This window comes from Camelus bactrianus, chromosome 6 (genome assembly GCF_048773025.1).
Source record: "Camelus bactrianus isolate YW-2024 breed Bactrian camel chromosome 6, ASM4877302v1, whole genome shotgun sequence".
Taxonomy (NCBI): Eukaryota; Metazoa; Chordata; class Mammalia; order Artiodactyla; family Camelidae; genus Camelus; species Camelus bactrianus.
In genome coordinates, this window is record NC_133544.1 from 29,950,436 (window position 1) to 29,971,847 (window position 21,412).

General features: G+C 33.8%; 1 protein-coding gene and 1 long non-coding RNA gene across 14 annotated transcripts in view; both read right to left on the minus strand.

Moving 5' to 3' along the window:
- The window catches only part of RAD51B (RAD51 paralog B), a 696,422-nt gene that overhangs the window by 559,728 nt on the left and 115,282 nt on the right, over positions 1-21,412 (minus strand). The gene's annotated exons all lie outside the window — the stretch shown is intronic.
- On the minus strand, positions 4,679-12,265 carry LOC141577905 (uncharacterized). The gene is made up of 2 exons (XR_012507480.1): positions 7,427-12,265; positions 4,679-6,513 (listed from the first exon to the last, which is right to left on the minus strand). It is a non-coding gene; the product is annotated as an uncharacterized LOC141577905 (long non-coding RNA).

Consider the following 21,412-nt stretch of genomic DNA (forward strand, 5'->3'; position numbering starts at 1 on the left):
CAATCATTTTCAAGTGTACAGTTCAGTGACATTAAATACATTCACATTGTTGTGCAATCATCATTTCCATTCATCTCCCAAACTTTTTCATCTTCTCAAACTTAAATTCTGTAACCATTACATGAAAACAATGAATTTTTTTATATGAACACAGAAAAAGCCTGAACGAGTGTAGACCAAAAATGTTAGTAAGTGGCTATTATTTTCTACTTTTCAGTCCTCCGTATTTTCTGGTTGTTCTGTAAAAGGAACTGCATTTCTAGTGTACTTTTTAAAAGTAATTCTTAATGACTTTTTTTAAAAGACACTGATAGTTCACACATTGAAAAAGAAAAGAAAAACAGGATTAGAGGCCATGCTCACTGCCTTCTTTAGGTCTGGACTAGTCACTAAAATATATTCCGTGAGTGATCTCAAACAACTCAAATTTTCTATGTATTTTTTAGAAATACATATTTTTATAATTGAAAAATAATTATTTTCTGAAAAATGTCAATGTATTATCAATTACCTATTAAATATTACAGCAATTGAAAATAAAAATAACTGCTGCACAGAAAGCTAATTGCCCCCCGTGGCCCATTTTCCCCTTCTTCCTAATAATAAGAATCCCAGTCCTTAGCTGGATACATTGATGCCCAACCAAAAGACAGTATTTCCTGTCACTGCTCTTGCAGCTACGACCATGAAACTAAATTTCAGCCAAAGAGGAAGTGCTATGTGCACCTTCCTAGAAGTGCCTTTGCAGGGAAGGGGCACAGTCTCTCCTTGCTAGCTGTAATACTGACTCCATGGCTGAAACTCTAGCAGCCCTCTTGGACCATGAGGAGGCACGCTAGGGACGAGGGAGCAATAAGATAGACATCTCTTTTTTTGTTATATGCAGTCAGCCTAACCTTAAATGATACAATTGCCTTCTAAATCACTTTCCTTCTACATGTCTTATACTCAGTCCCATGCCTTTGTCGTCAATGGCCATAAAAAGAATACCAATAGAAACTGATAAATAATAAAGATGACCAAACACAAAGATGACCGATTCTCAACTTCCCTCCCGCTAGAATTTTGTATAGAATCTGCCATTGTCAACCATGCCAGCTTTCTGAAAGTATTTTCTGCATTGAACCAATACTTTGTAGATTTTGCTCCCATCTCTTTTCCCCCTTAGCTCCTTTACAATCTTGTTGTCAACTTCTCTGAACTTTGTTTTGACTATGATTAAAATTTTGTATGTGCTTAATGACTGTTTCAGTAATCAAAATTTCCCTGAAAAAGTCTGCTATGGATTTAACCGTGTCCCTGTAAAATTTATATGCTGAAGCCTTAATCCTGGACCCCTATGTGATTGGCCTGTGAGAAGTAATTATGTTAGATGAGGTCATGAAGGCGAGGCCTTCAAGATGGAATTAGTGCCATGTAAGAGACACCACAGAGCTTACTTCGTATCCCTCTCTCTCTCCTGCTCTCCTCCAAGGAAATGGAACTGAATGCTAGCCAGGAAAAGGAACTGAATTGGCTGGCACCTTGATCTCAGATTTTTGAGCCTCCAGAACTGTGAGAAAATAAATTTCTGTTGTTTAAGCACCAAGTCTGTGCTATTTTGTTACAGCAGCTGAAGTAGACTAATACACAGTCATTCACTCAATTACTACTGGATACTTAAAAAATAATCATTTGTTGAATGCCTACTATATGCCAGGAACATTACATACTTTACCTTTAATCCTCTTAGTAACCACACAAGCTAAAGATTATTATATTCACTTTGGAGATACGAGGCTTGAGGCCCAAAGAATAATTACCCCAGGTCTCATAGCTGCTAAGCGGAAAACTTAGATGTACTTACTCAAAGGTTCACTGCTTATCATACCCCATGGCCCACACATCTCTACATCAAGGAGTTTATGGTATTTTAGAAAGGCAATCCAGACAAACAAAAAGCTGAGTAATTCAAAAAGCACATGACAAAAACACAGAAATAATAAGTACTAGAAGTTCCTAGGAGGGAGAGATCACTGGGTTCAAGAAATAATGAAATGCTTCAATTCTTCCCTCATAAATATATAGAGAATTACATTAAACCAAATCCTTGTTGAAACGCATCCAAACCAAGTAAATAAAGTGGCAAGAGACATTACAACCTTGGAACAAAGGTAGACCTTAATAGAACTTGCTTTGATGTTTAAATTAGTACTTTTAAAAAGTCACCCAAAAAGCATTTTCCTACTACAAGGTATGCCACAGGTGATTTGTTTCATCACATCTTAATCTTTAGGGGGAAAAATTACACAAAAGCTTAGCTTTTCTAAATTGTCTACTAAAGTTAACCAGTTATTAACTAAAAAGGGACAGGGAAAAAGAGTTAAAACTATTCCAGAAAATAGTGTGAAATTAGATTATCTGCTTATATTTTAAAGATAATTTGAAAAGGTCTGAAAACTTCTTTCACAAAAGAAGAGCTATAAATGATCAAATAAAATTTTAACAATGTCTAAGTTAGGCAGGAATGTGGGACACACAGGACCCAGCATCAATTTTGGAACAATATATCTTCAGTTTTTTTTAAAGTGATAGCTACTTAACTACTAAGCAGTTATTTAAAGTAGGTAATTCTGGAGTTAAAATGTTTAATGTAGGATACTTTTACAAAAATTCAAAATCTTCCATGGAAATCTGTGATAGCCTATACTTAAAGTCTCTGGGGAAAAAACAAATCCAGTATTGATCTATAAAAAGGAAATTCAATTTGTATATTTTATTGGTTCTTAGAAGAAAATATTCAATTTCTAAAACAGAAAATATCTATCTTGATAGTGCCTTTTAATCTGACAAAAATTAGAGGTGTTATTTAGAATTTGGTTTTGTGACAGAAATGATACGATGTTTTCATAGTAAGTACAAAATACACTCACTACTGGAAATTTGTAAAATGAAGAAAAGGATAAAGAAAAGAACACAGCCATGTCCTCACCACTAACACTTCCTTCTCATTAGCATGTTTTATATTTATAAAAATTTTTGATCATTCTATATAAATTAGATATTTAGTATCTTTCTTTTCTTTTTCACTTAAACATATAGCATTTTCCCATGTTGTTATAAAATCTTCAAAGAATCACTTTTAATTTCAGGAAACATTCCAATAAATTTACTTAACCACAATTCACTTTAAACAATTAGGCTGCTTTTTGTTATATTCATAATGCTATGATGAACATCTTTGTGCTTTTTCTGATTCACAGATAATACCCTTAGCATAGCTTCTAGCGGTGAAGTCATACAATCAGTAAACAGCAGGACCTGGATAAAGAGATGTGGTCGAGTCAGCTTGTACACGTTCACCAGTTCTCATTGTTAAATTTTCAGGGATATTCTAAGCCAGGTGTTAAAGACAGACATCATTAAAAATTAAATATGATTAAATTTTATTAAAATAAAAATAATACTCAAATTCATCATTTGTTAATTGTGTTACTAGATTTTACTCCTATCTTTGCTCAGTTATTTACATCTACTGTATGTATATGGCAGGAATACTACTATGTAACAGTATTCTACTACATATCCCTTCCCAACTCAGCATTCAGTGATGTCATACCAGGAGCATGAATTTGACCACAGGGAAAGTATTCATACCATGGAAATTGCAAAATGATACAAATGAGGCTTTTTACCTCCACAGAAAATCTAGAGAATTAGCCTGATTATTCAGATGGTGAGGCGTACGTATACCCTGTTCATTTCACCCTCAAACTGTGTATTTTTCTACCTCGACATGCCTTTAAAAAGCCTTCAGAAAGATGGAAGCAGAGACTGACATCTAAGCACTTTAATCAGTTTTACTACTTGAGCCACTTTGGTAAATGTTTATCAAGTATTTTTGAACTGTGTTGAGTGGCTGTCAGTGATACAGAAATTTAAAGTCTTCAAGCAAAGAAGATAAGATATGAACAAATAATGATTTAACAAGATAAAAAAAATGATAAATACCGTAAGATAAAACAATACAGGGATGCAAAGAAAGGAGAGGTTTTGCCCTGAAAACTTTTAAAACATCCACAAAAAAGAACATTTTCAGATAAATAAATAGTGTCATGGAAAAGTAAAATGATTGTTTAAGGCTATCAGAAATTCCATCCTCTTCGTTTCACAGCACTTACATATATCTGCTTTGCAACACGTCACTGCCCTCATCCTATGTTATAAAGACTATTATACACCTCTGCCCCACTATGCTACTCATAACTCCAGAGCAGACCTTTATCTTTGTATCCCCATCACAGTAGGTGTTCAATATATGTTGTTTCTTTAATGAGTGACTGAGTGAGTGGCAGGATGGATTAATGAAAAAGAGCTTGCATTTATGAGCTTACAATGCACTAAGCACTGTCCTAAGCACTTTACATATATTAAATCATCTAATTTGGACAACACTATGAGATAGATGCTGTTTTTACCAATGAGAGAACTCAGCCATTGCACAATGAAAGTGAGTCACAAAATGTTTAGGTAACTAGAACGAGATCACACAGATGGGAGTAGAGCTGGAATGTAAACGCAGTCAGTCTAACTCTAAAGCCCCTGCTCTTTGGCACTTCACCATTCCACCTCTCAAACAAATGAGTGAGTGAGCAGCAGGACAGGACAGGACTGAATCCACTGGCTCCTTCTTTTTGCATTCGTTCTTACACTATTTCCAAGTTAAAAAGAAGAAAAAAGCATGCTTCTAAATTATGCATTCCAATCAATGTACTCAGTTCATTCACATTCAGAGTAGTACTGCTCTCTTGGATCTCTAAATTTAAAAAAAAAACAAAGTGAGATTTGGCAAGTTTTGATTATGCAAATTTCTACTCTCAATCAAATATCTCTTTTAAAAGGACACCTCAAATTTTCCAATTAGAAAGAAAAGTATTTAAATACTCAAAAAAAGATTTCATTTGCGGTTTGATAATCTAACAAGGGTACCCTTTTCTTATCTGCATACTTTATACTTGATATACACACACACACACACACACACACACACACACACACACATATACACATATACACATATATACATTTATACATACAGAGACCAGGAGATATAGCATAACTGTATCACAAATGTACCAGAGTGAAAGTCACTTTGGCCCATCCTTAAAATAGCACTACTGAATTCTGACGGACAGAGAAAATTGAAAAGCTATAAACAACATGGTCAGAAACTACTAAATCTCCAAAGCAGAATCAACAGATGTTAAAAATAAATGAATGAATGCTTGATTAATTAATTAATTTATTAATTAACTCACTCTCAGGGCCTGAAATGTGTCCAATATACATTCATACTGTTAATGAAAAAAAGAAGAAAAAGGGAGGGGGAGATCTTTGTTCCTGATAAAACAACTTCATGCTAATAGAGGCTGAAAGACCCCTGACCTTACCAACAAAAAGTTGTGACTTCAATACCAATGAAGGAAAAGATACCAACTGGGTAAGATTTCCACACCTAGACCAAGATACTGTATTTATTTTCACCAAAGGACACAGAATCAATCTGTCAATCAGGTTTGGTAAGTTAGTCCAAAATTGTTGTCAAACAGACTATTATTCATAACTTATTGATTCATTTATAAACTGCTTCATGAAGAAATCCCAACTTATTTACCATGCCCCAGCTCTAAGAATATGTAAGGATGGAATCTTGGAGGTTTGACCACTGCACTCATTTAAGGAATTACTTATTAGAAACTGTGCTTCTCTTAAATCTATTCTAATACAAGAAACAGAAATATGCATTTGAAATATTTTTAATGTTTAAATAAATACATAATATGCAAGTTAAACAAATCACAGTAACTTCATTATCCATCAAGAGAAAGTTGTATTCCAGTTAATCCAATATTCTGATTCAGTTTCTTCATCTGTAAAAATAAGTCTGTTACGGATTAAATGAATTAATATTTGTAAAGTACTTAGAATAGTACCTAGAATATTGATTAAATCATATGTGTTTAATAAATAAAACTATATATAAATAAAAATTATATAATTATAGTAAACTATATTTCCAAAAAATGTCCTCAGCTACACTGCAAGTCTCAGTGCTTTTCCAGAACCTCGCCACTCCCCATCAAACGGTGTTTTTTTCTTCTCCCCTTGAACGTGGTAGACTTGTGACTATTCTGACCAACAGAGTAGGAAAGAAATGATGTTATGTGATTTCCAAGGATATGTCAGAGAAAGGATGCAGCTTCAGCCTGGCTCTCTCTTTTTGGAATGCATGCTCCAGCAAACCCAGATAGCCCACATAAGGAAGCTCAAACAATCTATTTGGAGAGATCACAAGGAGAGACCCATGTGGAAAGGAAGGGAGTCTTCTCAGCCAATAGCCAGCAACAACTGCCATAATGAATGAGCCTTCAGATGATTCCAGTTCCCAGCCTTTGAGTTTTCCAGCTTCAGACATTGTGGAACAGAGAGAAGCCATCCCTGCTGTGGCTTGTCCAAACTCCTGATCCACAGAATCTGGGGGCATAATAACTGATCATTCTTTGCCATTGAATTTGGGGGTAATTTGTTACATAGCCATAGGAATAGGAACAATAAAACTGCTGCACTTAAGATTTGCATTTCACTAAATTCAAAAAGATTTTAAAGTGGCTTACAAAATTAAACACAAAGCAAACAGAGCACAGATAAAATAGAAGGGAGACTCATAAAACAAAGAAACAACTGTCAGTTATCCAACACATTATGATAACAACAGCAACAGCTAACAGTTATCTCCCATGTGTAAGGTACTGCAAGGAGCCATGATTCAATGCTCGTAATAGCCCCATAAGAATACTGGTATTATCTCTTTTATATATCATGTGCAAATCAGAAATAAAATACCCTAAAACTAAAACTCTGAAAAACATATTTTCATCTTGCTTCGTTGATTCAGATGGCATTTACTTACTGGATCCTTGTACTGGACCATCATCATGACTATTGCTAATCTGTATTAGCAGGAGTTGGCCAACTTTTTCTTAAACGGCCAGATAATGAAAATTTTAGTCTTTGAAGGCTATATGTAGTCTTTGATGCATATTCTTCTTTATTTGTTTGTTACAGACTTTTAAAAATGTAAAACCATTCTTAGCTTGCACTTACCACAAAAACATTCTACAGTCTGGCCCCCAGGCCATAGTTTGCCCAACAGGCCACAACAGGGAAATGCTGAATACTATAAGTTTAAATTAATAAACTCATTTTTATTGTAATACTTATAATCGTATCTACAGTTACACTAAATTAAGAAAACACTGTTTCTGGCCCCAGCCTATTATTATCCACTAAAAACACAAGCTTCCCTGAACTGTTGGTAAGTGAAAATGTAGACCCAAACATCCATAATTTCCATTACAATAAATGTCTACTCATAATTGATACTCACCTACATTTAAAAGGTCTGAAGACAGTCTGACAGAAATGATCTCTCTAGGGTCCAACTGCTTCCCTAGGCATCTACACAGATATCTCTGTGTTTGTTTACTGAGATTCACGACAGCCCAGTGTGATTGATAAAACACTGAACACTTCTAACCTTTAGTGTTGATCCCTTGCAAGAAAATGTTTATTATTCTTGGCAGGAAATGATGGAAACTAGTGAGAAACAGCCAGACTACGTTCATATGTAAGTGAACTGGAATTTTTAGGGAACAGTTCCTCCTAGTAAATTTGTCCACACACAGCTTAATCAACCAAATTTACAGCTGTTAACAGGTTGTGCCTCTGTACTCCCGAACATATAAATAAACTTCTTATTCAGAACAAAAACAGGTTCAGAGTCCAGTTGTTTAAACTGGAATTGGTACAGCCAGGACCTAACTGCAGTGAAAATGACTGTCAAGGAGAATCATAATCTTAGTAGAAAAGCTATTTTCCAGTTTCTTCAAAGCTACAAAGATGCTGCTTGACAAACACTTCAATGAGCACCTAAAACCAAAGTTATATAGTCTCATCTAAAATAAGATGCCCAATCTAATGCCAAATCAAACATACTAGTTTTCAAGTTGAGGTTCCAAATTAGGAAGAAGCTAATTATTTAAACTCAAATTGGAAGGAGAAAGATTTTTAAGAGCCTGTAAACCAGAAGGCCCTTAGAAACTGGAATGAGTAGTGGAGTAGGGAAATGAAATCATATGTATAAAAATTTTTATTCATTTTGCTTAGGAATGCAAAAGTAAATAAAGTTTAAGTAAATAAAAAATAATAAGTATAGGCTTATAGCCGTTTTAAAGACTAAGAACAGATACGAGTTGAACACTAGTAGGTAAGGTGGTGTCCACGTCATGGTAATAGAAACAAGTTATCTTGCTGAATTAATTAGTTAACACAGTCATCAAGAAAAGTAACCAACCCAGTCACCAAAAAGGTACAGCTAGCCAATTTACACCCTCCAGTTTTGAAAATCTCTAAAAAATTAGAAGTATTATTTCAAGGCATCTGGTATTTCTACTAATGTGGATGACATTTTACATTTCTTTCATTCAAAATACAAAGAAATACAAATTTCCTTGTATTAAGACCCTAAGTAAAAACAAAACAGAGCAGCTAACCATGCAGAAAAACTTATCATCCATTAAAATAGTACTTTTGAGTCTATATTACTACATAATTGACTAATTCTATATATCATAAGTTGAGCTTAAACAATGCCATACCCTATCTGAAACCTAAATTTTATGATACTCAAATGCTATATTGGCCAAATACTACTTTTCCTCAAATTATTCCAACATGATTTCAAACCAATTGTCTATAGTAGAAGCTGATCAGAAGAAACAGCTCAGGTATACGGGGGTATATATATATTTTTTTTTCCAAAGTTCTGGGAAGGGATCCAGTAACAATTAAAATAATGACATTTAAGCACAAGCATCTATTCATAAGCATCTGAATTCTTCTGACAAAGGAAATATTTTTATATTGACAAAACAGAGCCTATTACTCTAAAACCTTATATATTTGTTAGAAAAACAGGCAGAAATCTGGTTTGAATAAATAAAATGAATAAATGATACAGGATCCCAAACAACTCTCAGCTTCTCCAATGAAGTTATATGTCTGATGACCCAAGGTTTCAACGATCTTTTGCTCTGAACTTCTATAGCATCTGTGGACTAATCACATGGTAGAGCAGTTGGTTATATATTGATTTGTATTGTTTTCAAGTCATGTCTTATGTTGCTTTATGTCTTTAAACTATTTTGAATCTCAAAGCCATCTAAACACATCAACAAGCAATTCTGGTGAACTAACTCACTTCCTTTAAAACTTTCCTTAGCACTGTGGAAAGCTAGGTTCCAATTAGATACAAAAAGATTTGAATATCAAGTTACAGATGTGTACTTAATTCAGAGATCATGACAAGCCACTGAAAAAAGAGTGAAATTGTAATAGCAATATATGAAGAAGGGTAATCTAGATGTCATATGTAGGTTGGATTAGAGGATTAAAGGACTGGAAGAAAAAACAAAACAAAATTAAGAAACGATTCAATTGTCCACAAAATAAATATCTGGTGCCTGAATGAGAATGGTGGCAGAGAAAGAAGAAGTGGGTATAGAAACAGACAGACTAGAGGAAGCTTGAAAATGGTCACAAATTGGTAATTTATTAAGTATGAGAATAAGAAAGAATGGTCAAAGATGATTAGTTTCAGCTCAGCAAACATTTATGGAGACCCTACTTTGTTCAAGGTACTTGAAAATCATGAACATGAAGTTTGATCGTAATGAATATTATAAAATAGGTGTAAACAACATGTTATCATAGTCCAGAAGATGGATGACACAATCAATCCTGTGTAGAATTGGGAAGATCAACATTTTAAGCCTCAGTAACTAGTTAGACTAATGATCCTTATGCCAAATGATGTGTATTCTTTCTTCAAAATGTATCTAAAGGGACAGACTGGGAGTTCGAAATTTGTAGATACTGACAGGTATATAAAGAATAGATAAACAAGATTATACTGTGTAGCACAGGGAAATACATACAAGATCTTGTGGTAGCTCATGGTGAAAAAGAATGTGACAATGAACATATGTATGTTCATATAACTGAAAAATTGTGCTCTACACTGGAAATTGACACAACATTGTAAACTGACTATAACTCAATAAAATAAACTTTTTTTTAATGTATCTAAATTCACCCCCCTTAAATCTCTTTCTACAAAGTCCAAGCACAGGTCATCTTTCACCTGTAATACTTCAGTAGACTCCCAGCATCAAACATGCTGTCTCACTCAGCCGCTCCTCAGTAGAGCAAGTCAAGTGAATTACCAAGTGTTATCAGACTGTTCTCATCAAGCAACTCGCTCACTACTCTAACGGAAAGGACTTTGGTGGCTTCCACTGATTCTGAGGATCAACCTGTTGCTCCCAAAACAGTCACTTTTTTAAGCACTCTCATCCTACCTTTCATCTGAGCTCTTCTCATTTTGGTCATAAGACTTTTACTTTTCTTTTTACCCAGGTTAAAGAGATGTATCCCTAGTGTAAAGGTGGTTTGAGGAACAGAAAATGTGAGAGAATGAGTCAGAAAATGTGAGATTGCCTACTGGCTCTACCATCTCCTGGTTATATCATATTGGACAAGTTCACCTGCACGCTTGTTTCTCCATCTGAAGAACCAGAGCCAAACCAATGGGGTTATTTTGAGGATTTATGTGAAGTTTTTGTGAAGTGACAAGAGCCAGGAATATAAACTTCTGTAAATATGAAGATGATTATAGATCCATATTAAGTAAAGTCAATTCTTTACCTAATGAGTAATCAGTCTAAACAGTTCAGAGTCTAAATCAGGGACTGGCTATTCCAAGGTTCTGACTCCATTTGTTTTGGCATGCCAGGGTAACGAGGCGGCGTAGGGAAGCACATTCGATGATTTTTAATCTACATCCATGGAGTAATGTCCCAGAACTCTTGAAGCTTTTGACTTTGTATCTCTATCCAAGCCAAATACATTGAAGTTTTCATCTATAAAGAAAAACAAAAGCCTAACTGGCCTTTTAGAGCTTGATTAGATTAGAATTTCCATTCACTGCTCCCCACTCTGTTTTTAAAAAGATCTGTAGTTTGGGAAACTTTAGGCTCTTTTTTATTCACTATTCTACTCTTCTACGTAAATGTTCTGATAGTGTCCTCTACCTAACCATGTGTTAACTGTCTATAACAGTGCTGTACAACAGAACTTTCTGCAATGGATATGTTCCATATCGTTACTATGCAATATAATAGTCCACTGGCCACCTGTGGCTGTTGAGCATTTGTAATTCAGCTAGTGCATCTGAAGAACTAATTTTTTATTTTAATCTCAATCTAAATTGAAATGGCCACAGATGTCCACTGGCTACCATTCTGGACAACTCAGGTCTACTGCTTGTGTGCCAGAGAGTTATCCATTAAGATTTGTAAAATCCAATGACAAGGCTGGCAGCCAGAGTGCCCATACCATCTCAATTATAAAAGTTCTGCTGCTGCTTTTCAGAGTAGGGAGCTAGTTCCCACAAGTGCACCTGCATAACCACAGTTTCTGTCATTGCTCTCGGTGTTCCCTCTGCTTAGAATGCCCTTCCCTCACTGTATGCCAAGCAAATTCTCATTCATCTTTCAAAGCCAGTTCAAATGTTACCTTCCCCATGAGCCTACTTTAATTTTTTTTTGAAAGCAACACAGCAAAGTAAAACACGCCACAGTTGAAGAACAAGACAGGTTAAAGTTTGAATCCCAGAACTAGCCCTTACTAACCAGAACTTACTACACCTTGAACATATCTTGACCTCAATTTTCTCTCCTATAAAATAGTAAAAACAAACCAAAAAAAAACAAAAAAACAAAAACTAATTTTGCAAATTTGTTCTTAAGAATTAGAAATTCTGAGCAACACTATATTATGGCTAACATTTATTAAGCATCTACTTGTGTCAGTCATCATGGAAGTGCAACATGTGAATCTTTTCATTTCATTTTCATAGCAACCCTATAAAGTAAGTACTATTCCTTTACCTATTCATCCATATATTCAACAGTTTTATTCATTTATTCATTCAGCAAACATTTGAGAGCCTAATGTGCCTGGTAAGAAACTGAGGATAAAGAAGTGAACAAAGTCCTCGCATTCAGAGATCTTATATTCTAGTGGAAAATATAGACAACAAGCAAGAAAATAGATAGACACATAACATCAGTAGTGTTAAGTGTTATGGTGAAAAATAAAGCAGGATAAACTAGAGTATAATGGAGGATGCTATTTCGTAGAAGAGGTTGTCTAGCAAGGCCTCCGGCCTCCCCATTGTGGTGATACTTGACCAAGGAACTAAATAAAGCATGAAGTTGAGCTGTGTGCAGATATGTAGGAAGAATGCTCCCAGGAGAAGGAACAGCAATGTACTGAGAGCTATTATGCAGTAGATCCTATGCTAGATACTAGAAAGACGTTAGTGAACCAGACAAAGCGATTGTCCTCCAGGATTTTACATTATTGTGACTAAATGAACAAAAACCATAATGTCTTAGAAGTGAAAAGTTCAATGAAGAAAAGGGGAAAGTATAAGGAAATACAGAGTGATAAAAGAAAGTACTTTTATTTCTACTTTAGAGGTGAGGATACTGAGAGGTTAAATAACAAGCTGCTAAATTATAAACCAGGCATTCAAGCCCATAAAGTAGCTCATTTTTTAAATTACTCCACCATTCTCTCCCCTCTATACTATAAAGTCTCCACTGGAAACTACAGAATGGCAGAGATTACATACAGTCCATTCCTTACTATATGCCTAATATTAGTACAGTGGCACATAGGAGATGCAAAATAAGGTTGAATTAACTCAGATTTCCACTTGAGACATAATATGACAACTCCATTATAATTAAAGAGACCATGATCCTAAAACCAGGAGGATGGTTGTCCTTATTTAGGGAAATCCCATTAACAAATTCGCAACAATAAATATAACAGTTAAAGTGAACGTGATAGGTTTTGGAAGGGGGCTAGAGTGAGAGAGAACTACTCAAATGGGCCTAGTGCTTATTACTGCAACACAGAACTACTTGCATGGGCTGGGTGAAGGGTGGGACGGGAGACTGTAACAAATGGGGAAGGAATAACGTTATCATCACACAGATGTTAACTGAACTGGTGACAAGTCAACAATACATATCAGGCTTATTGACACTATTTGCCCAAGTATTTTCTTCATTGTAAATCCTTAAGATTTAGAATACTTCAAATTTCAAGGCTGCTTCTTATCACTTAGCAAACCAGTTCACAACTGTCAGCACTTCAGCTCATAAACTGAAAGAAGAAAATCCCAGGGCCATATGGATAAAATTCCCACCACACCATAATAATCTGCTTAATCTGTGTGAAAACATCTTATTCATAATTATTGTACTTTTCTCCTAATTAAAAAGCAATACATATTTATTCTTGAAAAATCTGGAAAATTCAGAACTATATAAACAAGCAAATATCACCTAAAGATAATTGCTGTCGATAAGATGGGGGTATTTATTTCTAATATAAAGAAGTTTTTATTTTTCTATATGTATATGCATGTACTTGTTTAACAGTTGTTGTGGGCATGATTGTTATTTTTTATGGAACCATTATCATACTTTTTACATAGCCTGGTATACTGCCCTTTTTCACTTAGCATTAACATTACATGAAGAGCAATTTGCCTACATTTAAAAATATTAATTTTAATAATGTTAAAATAGTTTACTGTGTGTAATTAAATATTTCTCTATTGTTGATTCCAAATTCATGCCACTAAACATGATGCTGGGATGAACATCATTGTATTTCTTCTATATTAAAAATGATTATTTTCTTAGGATAAATTCCAAGCAGTAAAACTACTGGTTTAAATTATACAGATATATTATACCAAAGTTTATGTGTTGTCAAACGTCTTCCACAAGGTAATGCCAATTTACACTTTTGCTACTGAGTTATCTGAGCATTTCCATTCCATACCTGCCCACAAAACATGTAATTTTTGAAAATATGCAAGGCAAAAAAGGTAACATGTCACTATTCTAATTTGCATGTATTTCATCAATGAAGCTATTTTTTTTTTTCTATTAGCCAATTGTATTCCTTCTGTGAATTCTTTTTTAAAAAATATTATTTGGCCATTTTCTATTAGGGGCTAACATTTTTTCTCTCACTCATATTAAAGAACACTTTATATAGAGATATATTTGCCCTTTATCAACATACATGTTACAAATATTTCTACCTCTTTGTTGTTATCCTTTAAAATTTTTCTACTGTGTATATGTTAAAATTTTTCATGTAGTCATTTATCATCACTTTGTTATTAATATGCTCCATTTAATTTATGCTTGAAAAGTCCTTAATATCTTTCTCTTAAAATTGAGTTGGAACTACCAAAAACTATCTACACCTAGAAAATCTACTGATAAAATTCCAGCAATATGAGGGAAAGATCTAACCTAGAACTCTCCAACCACTCACACAGATACACAGTTACTCTCTCTTCTCTCCAAATATATAAGAATATTAGATAAGATACACAGAGAACTTTGTTTTTAAAAAAATAGATGAATTTCAGATGAATACAGGGAAATCTCCAAATGCAAGGGGTTAAAATTGGAAATCAGAGCACAACAATACTGCCATCCCTGTCCCTCAGTACTAATGGGAGATTGGTTGCAGGAGGAATCCCTGCTACCAGAAACCTGCAAATGGAAAATCTGATCTGTGGTTGGTTGAACCCACAGAAGTGAAACCCACAGACGGGAGAGCTGACTTCCTTGGTTAAATTTATTCCTAAGTATTTTATTCTTTTTCTTTCTATTATAAGTGGAATTATTTTCTTAATTCCATTTTCACATTTCATTGCTAGTGTATAGAAACACAACTGATCTGGGTATATTGATCTTGTAGCATACAGCCTTAGAGAACTCACTTGTTACTTCTAATAGGGTATTTTTCCTTTGGGGGCATTCTTTACAGGGGGATTATACATATAGACAGTGTGATGCTGATATAAGAACAGGATTATCGATCAAAGGAATGTATTTAAGAGTCCAGAAGTAAACACATAGATCTATGGTCAACTGATTTTCAACAAGAATGCCAAGACCATTTAATTAGGAAAAAATAGTCTTTCCAACAAATAATTCTGAGATTGTATTTCCACATGCAAAAGAATAAAATTGGACCCTTACCTGATACCATATACAAAAACTATCTCAAAATGGATCAAAGACCTAAATGTAAAAGCTACAGTAATAAATACAGAGTAAATCTTTGTGACCTCAGCTTTGGCAATGGATTCGTAAATATGATACCAAAAACACAAACAACAGAAGAAAAAAATAAAGTAGAATTCATTAAAAAAATTTTAAATGTTTGCTTCAAAGGACAATATCTAAAAAGTGAAAATCCACAGAATGGGAGAAAATAATGGCAAATCATATACCTGATAGAGGTCTAGTATCCAGAATATCTTTCAACTCAACAATAAAAAGACAAATTACTCAATTAAAAATGGGCAAAGAATCTGAATAGACCTTTCTCCAAGGAAGATACACAAATAGCCAATAAGCAACAAAAAGATGTTCAATATCATTAGTCATTGGAAAATGCAAATCAAAACCATGAGATATCACTTCTAATTCATTAAAAGAGCAGTTATAATTTTTTTTTAAAAAAGGAAAATAATAAGTGTTGACAAAGATGTGGGGAAATTGGAACATACATTGTGGTGGGAATGTTAAATGGTACAGTTGATAAGAGTTTGATAGTTCCTCAAATAGTTAAATATAGACTTACTAAATAACCCAGAAATTCCACTCCCAAGTATAATAGACTCAAGAGAATTGAAAGCATATGTCTATAGAAAAACCTGCACACAAATATTCAAAGGAACATTATTCATAATAGCCAATAAATAGAAACAAGCCAAAATGTCCATAAATTTAAAAATGGTATATCCATACAATGTCATTTGGCCATAAATGGAATGAAGTACCAATACATGCTACATATAGATAAGCCTTTGAAACACTGAAACATTATACTAAGTAAAAGAAGACAGACACAAAAGACCACATTATGTATGATTCCATTTATATGAAATGTCCAGAGTAGGCAAACACAGAGACAGAAAGTAGATTAGTGGCTGCCGGGGCTGGGAGGAGAAGGCAGGAGATGGCTAATGGCTACAACGTTTATTTTTGGGATGATGAAAATGTTCTGGAATTAGATAGTGGTAATGGTTGCACAACTCTGTGAATATACTTTAAAAAGTCCACTGAATTAAACCCTTTAAAGTGGTGAGTTGTATTGTACTATATTATTGTGAATTATATCTCAATTGTTAAAGATATTAAAGTTAAAAACAGAACAATAAATATAAAAGTTAATACTGTATCAGCCCAAGAGTTTATGAGACCAGAAATCCCACTTTATGAACTAATCATCATTGCAGCTGTGCTTGTTACAGCAAAAGACTAAAAATAATTCAAATGCCCATCAATAAGAACCTGGGTAAATAAATTATTGTATAATATTATTAAATATTATGAAGCTATTTTCAAAAATTAGGAGCTCTCTATATATTTAAAAGCAGATTTCCAAGAAATATTGTTAAGAAAACAAGGTACATAAAGTATTTAAAGCATGCTACCAGTTACGTTAAAAACACACACACATACTCACATATGCTTGTATATGCAATACTTACAAAGATAATGAAAAAAGAAGACACTAATGAACTTATCTACAAAACAGAAACAGACTCACAGACATAGTAAACAAACCTATGGTTACCAGGTGGAAAGAAGGGGGGAAGGGATAAATTGAAAGTTCAAGAATTGCTAATATTAACTACTATATATAAAACAGATTAAAAAAACAAATTTCTTCTGTATAGCACAGGGAACTATATTCAATATCTTATAGTAACCCATAATGAAAAAGAATATATGTATGTATATGTATGACTGAAACATTATGCTGTAAACCAGAAATTGAGACATTGTAACTGACTATACTTCAAAAAGATAACACCTAATAATTTTCTAGAATAAATGAAACAACTTTATATCAGTGAATTTAAAAACAGATAAATCAACAACTTGCTAGAAAAGTTATTAAGAGAATTTCAAAAGGAAATAGAAAACTTGAATAACTATTAGAAAATTTTAAAACTAATTTAAAAACTACCCATAAGAGAAGCTATTTACAGCGCAGAAATCCAACAAAGGATTGGTATCTACAATATATAAAGAACTACAAATCAGTAAGAAAAAAGGCAGACAATCCAAATGGACAAAAACTTAAATAGGCACTTCAAAGAGGCCATACAAATGGTCAATATGCATATAAAGAAGGTGCTTATCCAACTTAAAAAAATTTTTTTTAAATTTTTAAATAAAGAAGGTGCTTAGTGTACTTAATCATCAAGAAAAGGAAAACTGAAAGAATACTATGATACTCAACGCACCCACTAGAATGGCTAAAATAAACTAATTAAATATCAAGCCCTAACAAGAATGTGGAGCAATCAGAATTCAAACACTGTTAGTAAGAATGTAAGTTAGTTCAGCAACTTAATTGTTGCACAGCACCACTAAAGCTAAACAAATGCAAACCCTATGATCCAATAATTTAACTTCTAGGTTAAAGAGAACATGTAAATATGTTCACCAAGAGACATGTATAAAAACATCCCTGACAGCCCTATTCATATTAGGCAAAAATTGTAAAGTACTTAAAAATCCATTGGTAGTAAAATAGATAAACAAATGTAGTGCATTCTATTGCATGAATAATCACAAAGTAGAATACTACACAGGAAACAGAATAAATAAACTAAAATTATATAAGACAACATGATGAATCTAACAAATACACTGTTGAGTAAAAGAAGCCATATACAAAAGAATTCATCTTGTACGATCCAATTTTACATACAGTTCAAAAACCAACCAAACAAAAGAATCCTAATCTATGTTTAGAAATTGGGGTAGTGGTTACTCCTGGGGAGGGGCAATGGTTGAAAGAGCACACAATGAGGATTTCTGGGGTGATGGTATCTTTAGTTTCTTAATCAGGATTCTGGTTACATGCATTTGTTCAGTTTGCAAAAATTCACTGAGCTATACACATTTATGATTTATGTACTTTTCCATACGTATGTTATACTCTAATTCTTTAAAATCTATAAAACAAAACAAACCTCCCACCTAAAAGACTCCACCAGGTACAAAGGATGTACCCACACCTTATGTAAATAAGTTCTACTATACCTTCATGGAAGAAACAAATTCTATGCTATATAATTTTTTACAGATAACAGAAAATGAGGAAAAGCTACCAAGCTTACTCTATGATCTAGAAGGTGGGTATAATACTAGAAAGAAAAATCCCAGGGTATTCCTTAACAAAATATTAACAAAAGAAACTTAGCAATACATTATTTTAATATAATAAAATAGAGTTTGGGAATGTAAGAATGGTTTAAAACTAGAAACTCTATTAACATATTTTACTATATTAATAAAATAAAAGAGAAAATTCACGTGATTTATCTCAGTAGACACAGAAAAAAAATTGTAAAATTCTATATCGCTTCACTACTTTTAAAAATGTCTACCAATTCAGCAACAAAAAGAAATTTTCTAACACGAAAAATGATACTTAGAAGTATCTTTAAATCTGGAACAAAACAAGGTCCCACTGTCCCCATTTCTATTCAAGAATAAAGAAGTATGAGATTTGGAAAGTTAAAGAAAAATTGCCATTGCATAGGATATGATTCTCTCCTTGGAAAATCCAAGAAAATCTACAAACCATTATAATAAAAAACTAAAGCTAAGTTTGCTGGATTTAAAATCGGTATGTAAAATCAATTTTCTGAGGCAACAACCAATTTGACTGTGCATAACTGCCATTTTTAAAAAACCATTAAAAACTTTTATTAGAATAAATCTAATAAAAGATATATAAGGCTTTTGGAGATAAAACTCTATATTATCAAAGAAGGCCTGAATAAATAGAGAAAAAAATATTTTCATGAGTGAGAAAACTTACTATTATAAATATGTCAATTATTTTCATTTAAGTTAAGAACTCAGTGTAATCCTAGTACAAATACAAGACAATTTTTTTGTGAGACCACATCACAGAGAAAGAGAGGGACAGATTTCCAAATGACTGGTATCAGAGACAGAGGCAAGGACTTTTTAAAAATGGAAATCAAGATTTCAAGGGCAGTATTTGATTTTTGTTTTTCCTGTTTCCAATCTTATCATTTTCAGGGATAACAGCTCTTCTCCATAAGCCTTGTTTCTAAAACATTCCAGAACTTCAGAAACTAAACCAAACAATATTAGAATAAATACATAAAGGTCAGATAAAAGTTACCCAGTGGAGAAATGAAGCAAACTCAGTCTGGGAAGCCATCTGATTCTTAACAGAAAGTATAAAAATAATTTAATTTAGAACAAACAAAAACCTCATTAGGACAAATCTTAACCTCAATGAAATAAAGTTTAAAATCCTCTTTAAACTTGAGTTTATGTTTATAATCCCCCACCAGTAGAAATGTAGAAAGAATATTATGTATACAGTTTACAAAGCCTTTCAGTATTTCTAATAAATGTGAACACAGAAACAATCTAAGAAAGATCTTTTTAGTACTTTCACATTATCAATCACTTAGAAAACCTCAAGAAGCAATTTTGCAGGATGAGAAAGAAAAAAATGGAAGTAACCCAAGGAAACAGATAACAGAGAAAAACAATTCAGCAAACTTGGAAACTTGGGGGCATTAGCTGGAGCTTAATATTAATAAAATGATCAGCTTAGAATATCAACTTAAAGTAGTTTTGAGTAGTGGTTAGGAAAATATCAGTCCACAGGAATTTTCCACAGGCCTTCCCAAATTTATTAGTCATGGCAGTAAATAGAAATGGTCTAAGGAAGTATACTTTCACTACGGGTTAGGTTTTCTGTTTGTTCTTTTTTCCTTGTTTTTACTTTCCTATTACTAGGATTTTTTTTTTTTTCCCCCAAGATCCAAACTGTTTTTCTTAAGGCTCTGGACTATGCTAACTTTCATAAGCATATCTGCAAGCTTCCCCACCTTTTACACCTCTGAGTCCTTGCTCACTCAGTTCTTGGAAGACATTTAACATATATCAAAATCCTACTTGACTTTCCAGGCACAATTTAAATGCCATTTCCTCCCTCACAAATTCTACAGTAATAATTTCTGTTCTTGCATCCTACATTTATTCTACAGAGAAAGAAACTACCACTTAGTGAGCCTCTACTACATGCCAAGTGCTCTATGAAAGAATTTCATCTTAATCTTCCCAACAGTCCTACAAAGTGCTATGATCTCCATTCTGCAGAAAAGGACACTAAGGCTATGAGAGGTTACACACTACAATAACGAGTCATGGAGTTGAGATTTAAATGAACTTATCTGATTTCAAAGTCCATGGTCTTTGTACAATTTCATGCTGCCTCCATTATAGCCTTTATCATAGGCTGACTTATAATGAGTCATTTACATGTAAGTACACTCTCACAGGTTATGAGAGCTTGGAAGGTAGAGGCCCTATCCTTCTTAGGTTTGAATCCTCCTGTCCTGGCACAGTATCCAAAACGTAGTACATACAGCACTCTAGTAATGCTAGAAAAAAAAATATGAAGAAATTAATACAATGTTCACTTTCCTCATATAATTTGCTCTCATGTAACCTCCTGACCATAAAAAATAAGTACCTGGCTTCCAGCCATAACACTAAGTAGGACCAGAGTTGTCCTTCTATTATAAGCAATGAGAAAACTGGACAAAATATACAAAAGAATTATTGTTACACCTTGGACAAAACTCAGTAGAGAACCGTGATCCCTAAGCAAAGGGAAGGAACAAGGTAAGCCTCTAAATTACCCCGGATGTCTGTCTGGAAGCATTTTCTGGAATGCAACACAGGGAATGGTAACCCAAACAGAGTACAGATGTCTTGTTGCATTGGGGTGAAGAGAGTTCAGCGTTTAAAGAGGAGAAAAGGGATGGAATCTGCAGGACAGAGTACTGAAGAGGAGTCAGCTTTGCAGAGAAGAGCTCAAGAAATCAAGGGGTCTTCTCTTGAGACTGTGGATGAAAACTAAGCTTCACATGCATAGAGTATATGTCACAAAGTCAAGCCAAGTTGAATGACTAGTAATCTAAACCATATCCAGAATTCATACAAGGCTGTGAGATATTTTGCCCAGCTAAAGGAGAGACCTCGATGAATATCTAAAGCATTACACAGAGCCTCCAGAAGGGTCACACCCTAGTTGCAAGGCTAAACTAACTCTAGAGTAGTAGTTCTGA